Source organism: Amia ocellicauda, chromosome 16, assembly GCF_036373705.1.
Source record: "Amia ocellicauda isolate fAmiCal2 chromosome 16, fAmiCal2.hap1, whole genome shotgun sequence".
Taxonomy (NCBI): domain Eukaryota; kingdom Metazoa; phylum Chordata; class Actinopteri; order Amiiformes; family Amiidae; genus Amia; species Amia ocellicauda.
Genome location: NC_089865.1, coordinates 4453064 through 4463964, shown reverse-complemented (window position 1 = coordinate 4463964; position 10901 = coordinate 4453064). Strand labels below are relative to the sequence as shown.

Below are 10901 nucleotides of genomic sequence, written 5' to 3'. Positions count from 1 at the left end.
ATACTTCTATCTTCTTATCTGTCTCTCTACCTATCTATGTATCTGTCTACCCATGTATACATAAGAGAGGGAGACTAGTTAAGCTAAATGTGTTAAAATAAGTTTTGTTCCAGTCAGTGAATCAATGAATCACATAATTGAAAGAGGTTCATATCCGACAGGTGATTCTCTTATATGTATGTCATTTTAAAGGTATACATTGAATTTTGAGATAAGGTAACTAGATAAAAAGTATTTACAAAGAAAGGGTGATTTTCACAGAAGCCAAAAAAAAACATTAAAAAAAGATCTTTCCTTACACCCAAGAAAACAAATGACATTGTTTTATTATTATTAGCCAAGCCTGTTACATGTATGAGAGAGAGATATGTCTACACTTCTCAAATCTATTAATAACAGAGATAAACCCTAAAATTAATCTCAAAGAGCAATCCTCTGTGTTCCCAAGCTGGGCGTAATATTTAGACCAAATAATGTGTTTGGAAAATACAAATATAGTCCTAGATTAATTTTACGGGCCCAGGACATAAACACTAGTAGATTATTTTGCATGGTTTGATTTTTAAATAAATAATAATAAATAAATAATAAACTCTTTATTTCCTGATTCATCCATGAAAGAGAACGTGAGTTTTTTGTGGGACACCATTCAAGTTAGGTAGAGTAAATTCACTTAAATGCCCATAGTATCCAGCACCTTCACAAAACAAAACTCTAAAACTGTGAAAGTTTTACTCTTCAATATGCAGATTAAAATGAACAAGGCTTTCAGCAATTTCAAAACAAAACCACATCAACTTTCATATAGAAAAAGTTATTCCAATATTTCTCACTAGTGAACAATATAAGCTGTCAAGCAGTGTAAACAAGTAATGATTTAAATGTATTATTTAAAAATCATAAAACTACCACTAGTATGTACGTTTGAACTTATCATACTCTTCATATATTTTATGCCCCATATAATAAGTCAAATTAAAAACTTTGTATGCCCTTGTTGACCTTAAACCACCAAAAATGTACACCACCACACAAAAATAATTCAATTAGAAAAGAATAATTTCAAACTGCAAATAATTAGACAGTCAGCAAAGTTGGCACCATATCGGATGAGAAACGCATTGCATATTCATAATGAACCCATTAAATTTGTCACATTAACTCGGTGACATCGACAGCAGCCATGAAGGAGCACTAATGCCGGGGACCCGGAGAAAGACGCCTAATGCCTCCTACTCATCTCCTGCTGCAGTGGGACCAGATTTTAGGAGATACGTTAGTGTAAGCTTAATTGCTGTAGCCGCCACATATTCCCATTTGCCTCGTCGTTAATGCTCGTATAAATACAAAACTGTCTGTATTACACCTCTCCGAGGAAGCGCAGTATGCTTAGGCTAGGAATCTGTGAAATACTGACAAGCTGTGCTGTCAGCGCCAGATGAAACCCAACCTGCTGGCGGTTTGGAGGAGAGTGAAGTACTTTTACTCTTACTTCCTTCGTGGCACATTTCAAAAACGGTTAGCAGCAAGGAAGTTGCAATGAATAATTCAAGACAAAAATACATTTAAAAAGACATTTCTTCAATGCATATGTATACACACATACACACATATGTGTGTGTTTTAACATTCAACACTACAAATTAAACTTGCAGGGTTTCCTAGACTGGGTTTGCAGACTTTGCTACAAACTGGAACCACAAGTAATGGCATTGACAGCAACCATCGTTTTGGTAATTGGATATTAAAAATATCTGGAAATGTTCTGCTTTTAGAAATGTATACAAGGTTTATTCTATGCATACATAAAACTACAACAGTCCTGCACTTTGTAAAAATCTAATCTTATTACAAAAATATGTTTGAATTTTAACATTCTGTATGTTCAGTAAGAAACCCAAAGCAGTTAAAAATCCATATGTAAAATGCTAAGATGTCAGAAAGAGTCACATCTTTAGAAAATCAAGTATAAAGAATGAATAATGCTATTTCCCAATGTTTTATTTATCACACTCAAGTACCCAAAGAGCGAGCGCCTCGAGGCAGAGAAAGTACGGTGTGGATGGGGTGTTTAGAAACTTCAAATATGCTGCAGCAGCTCGGTGTTGTTTTAACATATTACATCTACCACTGGCAAGATATGCTGTGTCTTCAAGCCAAGACTGATAAAAAAACAACATCATTTAATTGAAATATCATCATGCAGAACAGCATGCTGAAAACACTGAGATTTACTAGTTTATATGATAATATTGTGCAGGCCTCGGCTTTGAGATCATAAAAAAACCTCAACAATATGCATCTGTGACATTTTGTAAACTACCAATATAAGTCCTAACCATAACAAATTTAAATAACTTTCTTTACGATTTCAGAATGATTTATTCACAGGCTATCTATAAAAAATGAATGCATATCAGTATTGTAAGGTTCACTCACAGTTACAAGTAACATTCAAAGGACAAGTATGATTCTTTACCTATAAATAATACAACTACTTTCCAAATTACTTGCATTTTCTGTTATCAAGTCACTAATTTATTATAACCAAAGTAAACTGCATAGTTTTAAATTATGCTCAGAATAGGATTCAATGAATTAAATCTTTTAATTTGTTGAATGTGCAAAATTATATACATACAGTTAGGTCCATAAATATTTGGACAGTGACACAATTGTCATCATTCTGGCTCTGTATGCCACCACAATTGATTTGAAAGGAAACAATGAGCCCCTAAAATTGGGGGAACCACATATACAAATGTGTGTAATTCCTACACCGTTCACACAATTTGGATGTAACTCAAATTAAAGATGAAAGTCTAAACTTAAATAACATATTGATTGTTTCATTTCAAATATATTGTGGTGGCGTACAGAGACAAAATGATGACAACTGTATCACTGTTCGAATATTTATTTATGTATTTAGTAAATCGTGTCATCTTTCTCCATGAATTATTTTCTGATACATTGATTTATTATTTATATTATACTACTACTACTACTACTACTATAATATTAGTGTTACTTCTATTAGCAGTAGTAGAAAGTAAGAATAAGAAGCAGTCAATGAACTGATTTGTGCAACCACACTAGCCCAAATATTTACAGCACGTCGAGAGTCTGAGACAGCAATGAAGTGGAGCACTTTAAAAAATGCTTTTGCAAACTCTGCCTCACTCGTCCAACCCTCCCCAGCCTATCTCTTCTGCAAATAAGACACAAATATTTGCAATGACTAAGAATTTCCCTCTGGAACGGAAACGGGTGGGTTGTGTTTATTCTTCTATCGTTTTTTTTTTTACTCTTGCAAAGAAAGTCTCCACTACGTGTACACACATCCAATTTCAGAGCCACGCCGTTGCCAATATTGATCGAAGAGTTTACTTGCCCCATGAAATCAGGAAAATGTCTACCTACTGAATGAACTACCGAAACTTGAATCTGTTAACATTAAACACGACCACACGCCCACTCATTGTAGTCATTCACTGCATTGCAAAGAACGGCACGAGCAAAGTTTTAACCTTCTCTCCTGGAGCGATAAACCCAAAACACCGGTGCCATGATGCAGGGGGTTTCAACCGCACTGGGGTGTGATGGTGGCCTAAGAGGCTCATTAACACAGTGAGGCCTGTTACCAAAACCTTAGTCTTACCTTAGGAATGTGATATTATTGACAATATACACCTTTACGTCTGACAATGGCTGTTTCGATATGGAGACACAAAAGCATTATTCAATAAGAACAGGCGGAACTACAGGAACACAGATAGGGGATCGTAAGAAGGAAGCAGACTGTGTGTATCAACATCATTGTCGTTCCCAAGGACCAATCTCAGCGAAAAATTTCATTTTCGATATCAAAGTATCAGAAGAATAAAGACTGACGTCAGTCCAGCCAGTGCGTGACACAGTTCTGTTCCATTTTCTTCGGCGGAGTATAAACACACCGTCGGGTTATTATTAGAGGTTTCTATTATTTTTGCTGTCAGAACAGAGAGATTTTAAGAATGAACCCAAGGAAAATATAACCCCGTCGAATTGGATTCTGTAACTGTGATAAACAGAGCCCTGAAAAAATAATCCTGCAGTACAAAAAAAAAGCAAGAAACATTCATTTTTGCTGCTAAAGCCCAAATTGGGCAAGAAAAAACAACACCCAGAGACTACTGCTTAGTATGTGGGGCACAGGTTTTCGCTAGTGAAGATGATCCATTACAAGTTCCATATGACACTGTATGTGTCTGATTACCCCTGACGGGGCAGTTGGGGTCATATTCCCTTTTTACAGGAGATGTTATTATAACTCAAGTGCACCCTAGTGAACAAAGGCAGCATATAGAAAGCTAGAATGGACTGGACCCTCAATGAAGTTGGCTGTCTGCTGATAGAAAAAACCGCTCCATTCTGGCACCGTGTGACTAAACTACACAAACTACACACTGCCTAGTATGCCAGCATACAAATTGAGCTGATATTGACAACATAGCTACGGCAGTCACCACGAAATCTAGCTTTCAGGGTGTTATACGGAGTTGAACTCTCTAGACGACCGTTAAAAACACCTGGTACGAGTTGGCACAATCTCTCCGCAGAGAGAGCTGGATATTTAAATGTTATCTTAGTTTTAATAATCTGAAATACAACTCTTCCCCCACAAAGTCATGCTTCCCCAGCCATTCAATTGTTCTTGCCTTCAGGATGATTTTCCCTGTTTGGTACAATAATTGGCTGCCTAAAAATATCAGAAAAATGCCCTCAGCCAGCCAGCTGTGCAGTACACATCATACAAATGGAGTTTCATACAGCCATTTAGCAGGAAGTCCCTCATGGATCTCGTGTGATGTGGATGGGCTGGTAATCTGAGAGTCCTGGGCTGAATATGGCAGCGACTGGTTGTTGAACTTGGCTGAACCGGTCACAAAGCTTGGGGAAAATAAAGCTCAGTTAGCCAAGTGGCAGACATGCTGACGTGTTAGTCAGCTGTGGGGAATTTTGTTGTCTGATGCTGATGCGACGGACAAACCAGACACACAGAAGACACTGATAAAGCTGTTTATTTAGATGGAATTAATTGCGACTGTCTGGACCAATAGCTGCGTGTTCTCAGTATTCTGTTGGAGGCTTCACTTCATATAAGAACATAAGAAAGTTTACAAACAAGAGGAGCCCATTCACCCCATCGTGCTCGTTTGGTGTCCATTAATAACTAAGTGATCCAAGGATCCTATCCAGTCTGTTTTTAAATGTTCCCAAATTATCTCTTCAGCCACATCGCTGGGGAGTTTGTTCAGATTGTGACGCCTCTCTGTGTGAAGAAGTGTCTCCTGTTTTCTGTTTTGAATGCCCAATAATGTTTTAAGCCCAATTTGCATTTGTGTCCCCGGGTGCGTGTGTCCCTGCTGATCTGGAAAAGCTCCTCTGGGTTGATGTGGTCGATGCCTTTCATGATTTTGAAGACTTGAATCAAGTCCCCACGTAGTCCTCTCTGTTCCAGGGTGAAAAGGTTCAGGTCCCTCAGTCTCTCAGTAGGACATTCCCTTCAGACCTGGAATAAGTCTGGTTGCTCTCCTCTGAACTGCCTCTAGAGCAGCGATATCTTTCTTGAAGTGTGGAGCCCAGAACTGTCCACAGTATCCAGATGAGCTCTAACTAGTGCATTGTACAGTCTGAACATCACTGCCCTTGTTCTCAATTCTACACTTTTTACAATATACTCTAACACTCTGTTTGCCTATTTGATTGCTTCCCCACATTGTTTGGATGGAGAAAGTGAGGAGTCCACATAGACTCCTAGGTCTTTCTCATGTGTTACTTCATCTAGTTCTATTCCTCCCATAGTGTAATTATAGTGGACATTTTTGTTACCTGCATGTAATACCTTGCACTTGTCCACATTGAATTTCATCTGCCAGGTGTCGGTCCACAACTGAATATTATCTAAGTCCCTTTGAATAGCCTGTGCTGCCAAGATTGTATCTGCTGACCCACCTATTTTAGTATCATCTGCAAATTTGACAAGTTTGCCAACTATCCCAGAGTTCAGATCATTAATATAGATTAGAAAAAGCAGAGGCCCTAGTTCTGATCCCTGTGGAACTCCACTAACAACCTCACTCCAGTTAGAAGCAACTCCTCTAATCGACACCCTCTGTTTGCTAGACATTAACCAGTTCATAATCCATCTACTTACATTACCCTGAATGCCTACAGCTTCCAATTTCAGGATCCGTCTTTGGTGAGGAACCTTATCAAAAGCTTTTTGAAAATCTAAGTATATCATATCATATGCAATATATAAGTATATACACAAGCACACACAGAAATGACTGTAATGGATGTTTTTCTTTTTTAAAAGCTGTAGCGATGGATAGATACTAGCTATAGTGCTGTAGTGATGGCAGGTTAGTATAAAAAATGTAAAACACATTCTCCCAGTGAAATCACAGAAATTACAGAAATTAAAACATCAGTACGACAATCAGTAAAGGTGGAGTAAAAAGAGAACAGTTTGAAAGGTTGAAAGGCTGATGTATTCAGGAGGCAATGGAGTCGATGTCGAACTGACATAGAGGGGTCTATTGCAAACACACACCAGTGTCAATCAGTTCCAGTGAAGCTCCTAACAAATCTTATGTTGTGAAGTGCAATGAGTTGATAAAATTACACATTTCAGAAGAACGTCATCATGTATTTGTGCTCTTGACAAACTGTTTCAGCAAAACTAGCTTTAGAAGGAGCATTACAGTGCTTGGAAAGGTACAAGGGATGTAACCATATGTAGCTCAATCCCATTTTCGCCTGTTTTTGTTGCTATAACACTTATCCTGACCTTTAACCTGAGAAGAAGCAACAGCAGAGAATCACACAGAACATGATGCACTTGCATATTAATACAAATATAAAAATAAGATGTAAATATGCAAAAGACAAAGTACCTTTTTGACTAAACAAACACCTGTGTTCTATAGGGTTATTTAACCCACATATAGCTTTCAATGTTCACTGTCACTAATGTCTACTGAACTTACTAACACTATCAATAATATATCTATATCTCTCTATATATAGGACAGATAAGAGCATCAAAAGCCACAGGTCACTGTCTCAAATGATTTCTCTGAACTGAACATGAGATTATGTTCTCCCGTTTCAAAGATCTGCCAATAATGTACCAATTATTGCGTGTTCAACCCCTATCCTAAAGGAAGAATATAAATCGCAACCTTACATACTTAGTAATCCCGCCTGGGTCATGAACCAAAAAGCTTTACAGTCTACTTAGCTTGATTACCAGAAAACTTGGTTGGAAGTCAATTGCTGACTTCTTGTTTCCTGTGACCCCTCAGTGGCCTCTTTCATTGCTCGTGTCTGAGTGCAGCCACCTGTAAAATTGGTATTGTACGAGCGGGAGGCTGCTATCAATAACACGTGGCATAAAAATTGAATCACACACAGCATATATATTCTTGGCCCGTGTAATGCCAGCCACTTCATCAATAAGATAACGTCGATACAGTCCACACAGGTAAATTTATTTGGAAGGATCCATTCATTTAGAGGATTGGATCAATACCCAACTTAGAGGCAGCAGGTATTCACAAAGGCACACACCAATCCCACATCACTTTCATTTTACTCATAACCACCCATTTGTGTGTCAATATCTTTTCAGTCAGGATTACTATTGACAATGTGTTACAATTATTGTACACAGACTTTTATTCAAGGGGCTCCCTGTCCGCCAGTAATTCGGTAACATTTGCAATGCCTGATCGGTGTCAATATCAATACCCAAACGTTTGAAATACGGCTAATAATAGTGACTTGATTTGATATGCATTAAAAAGTAATTGCTCAGCTACTCCCAACAAATACAAAGACATGAGAAATAGATGAAAGACGGACCATCAAAGACCATGAATGTTAATTAATGTGTAACTGTGTGTGTTTTACCTTTTGTGTAAGGACTCTTGCACAAAAAAGGTTAACTATCATTTACTATTACATGAGTCTGTGATTGAATCATGGGCCTTGTGGTCAGACAGTAGTATAGGCTATGTGTTTGTTAATATAACGTGCAGCAGACTTGTGCATGTTTGTGTGTGTGTGTGTGTGGGTTGGAAACTGACCAATTGCATATTTCACCTGGATCTCTCTTTGTTTGCTGCACAGAAATACCCAGTCATAGTTTATTTATGTGCCAAATGCCTGTTGTTTTATTCTGAAAAGGCTGCACTGCAGTGACAGGGCATATGGGTGTAATTGCAATATATTTTTATTTAGTGAGGGGACTGTGAACAAAGTAACAAAGCAGGTTTCCAATCAAAATTAGATTGATAAATTCTTTTAAAAAATGCATTTAAAAAATCACATTCATTATCCAGGGCATGCAAGGACTGGTATTGGCCTGAATTAATGTCACAGAGTATTTTCATGTAGTTTAATACAGACAACATTGACCATTCGTCTTTACGAAGACTTCTGCTTAATACATACATACATACATACATACATAAATAAATAAATAAAAGGTTTCCTGATATGGTCGAGTTAGATATGTCCCTATTTTAATTTCTGCGTTCATATTTGAAGGTTATCTCAGTTAAAGTAAATTAAGTGCTGTTAGTTATGTGAAGTTATAATGAAGTTGCAACCTGCAATATTTAGTTTGATGTTGGTTTATTTTGTACCTTAGCAGCCTCCGTAGCATTGAACTCCACGCAGGAGGTGTTGTGGAGTACGCAGCGATCCCTACCGTGCTTTGTCCTTACGGTTTTAATTGTAACATAGTTTAGAGCAGATTGCTGTGCTTTCTTTATTGCTGGGCCTTTGTAATGAAGTCATATACGTGTGGCAGGAAGATCAGGTGCGGCTGATGTTCAACTGCGTATTTGTGTGTTAATGCGTTTCCAGTATCTATTGCGGCACAGGTTCCCGGCGAGCTCGTTTCAAACTCACATTTGCAGCTGCAGGTCATTCTTATGTATTTATTTTACCGTAATTATCACCTCACTTAAACTGCAACAGGAAGGAATTTAGTGGTTAATATAAAGAGTAATATACCGCGCTATATTTGTAATGAACTACTATTTAATCCTGTCTATTTTTCTCAAGAAACGAATGGTCGATTGTACACTTTATGATCTAATATATAACTTTTTAACACTAAGGACCCAGCACTGTTACTTGTGGAAAACGACGAGAAAGCAGCTGTGAGTCTGATTTCACTGAAAAAGTTGTAATGGCTTTTCTGTTGAGATGAAATGTTAATCGTTAATGTACAGAATCTCCTTGTTTAGATGTTAGTCCTTGTAGGCTATATTGGACAATAGTGTTAAACTACACTTCTAATTTTGATCTGAAATTAGTGTTATTGTATGAGCAGAATACATAATATAATAACCATAACCATAAGTATAATCATATATATATATATATATATATATATTGTAGATTAACAATTGTACAGTATCCATAACAAATGTTAATTCCAGTCAACAAAAAACGTGTGCTATACTTCTAGTACCTTTTGTGATTGCCTGCTTTCTTGCTTGCTACGTTTAAAACATTGTGAGTATGCATGCATATCTTCCCTTGCAATGGAAAATGCCTGCTTTGAAGATTGGGATTCATATTTGAATTGCCCACACTAAACTATATTACTCTTCCTTACTGTATTATTCTATTTGAAATGCTGTAATGTTTTAAAATGAAACTTTATAATTCTTACTTGATTTTCTTCACTATACACAAAATAATACAATCAATAACATAAAATTAAATGTAACCCAGAATTCCCGTTCTTATTTCTGTATTAATACATTTGCTAGATGGATTCCGAGTGCATTGGTGAGTATCTGTTTTGAGTACGTTTTACTAATAGTAATAATGAGAAATAAGAATTAATAATACAATCTTAAGTCTGGGCAGGAGTGCAGTGTGGCAAGATGGGACTGTTACAATAGTGTGGCTCTGCTTATGTTAACATATTCATGTAATCTTGCTGCTGTTGTTTGATCAGGATGTGCTGGACTTGATAGCGACTGTTTTGACAATATTTATTTGTATGTATTTCCCCCTCAGTACATGAGGTTGATGTCATGCATGCCTTTGACACCAGCAAGCAGGTGCAAAAGGTGCACTTCCAGGACAGCATAGTGGCTCGCTCCCACATCATAAACCCAGACCGCTTTAGTCTGAAGTGTCTCAGGTACATTCAGAGGTACGCCGAGGTGAGACTGGAGACCACTCAGCGTCTCTGTTTGTCAGCAGGAATAATGCCAAGAACGCCATGTTCCCGAAACAGTGCAAATCAACTTGTGGTTTGGACAGTGGACTGCAGCTTTTCTTCTGAGTTGTTTCTTCTTCCAGATTCATTTTCTGGAACTGATCTGAAATCTTGTAAAATGTGTACATTGTATGATGTAGTGTTTTTCGACATTCTTCTTTCTTCAATTCATTTTACGAACCAGTGGTGGGTTTCTGAATGCTTTACATCAAAGAGTTTCACTCGGCTGTTTCTCTGTCATGTCTGTCATTTTCTTTTCATTGTCGCACCTAGATGAGTTCAGGTAAAAACATCGCTCCTGAGCTGCTCTCCTGCAGGCCATGGAGAAGGTTCTGGGAAACCCAATTGAGGCCGTCAGCCCACGACACAGCCAGTAAGATCATCACAGTGGCTGTTGAAAAGATGGTCTTCGATGCGGTGAGCCATTTCCTCCTGTTTGTATAATGGTTCTTCCTTCTCACTCACATGTGAACCACTGCTCTCCCCAGAAAGCCTTCTCAACCTCACCCTACTCCTCTTGTCTTCCCCTGACCCAGAATGTGTCTCCCGACGTGCAGCGGGCATCCAGCAATGCCCTGGTGGCCGTGGGACGCAGGTTTCCGGG

The 10901-nt window shown here is 37.9% G+C and overlaps 1 protein-coding gene across 1 annotated transcript in view; it reads right to left on the bottom strand.

Moving 5' to 3' along the window:
* gpr39 (G protein-coupled receptor 39) overlaps window positions 1-10901 on the bottom strand; it is a 48480-nt gene that overhangs the window by 3095 nt on the left and 34484 nt on the right. The gene's annotated exons all lie outside the window — the stretch shown is intronic.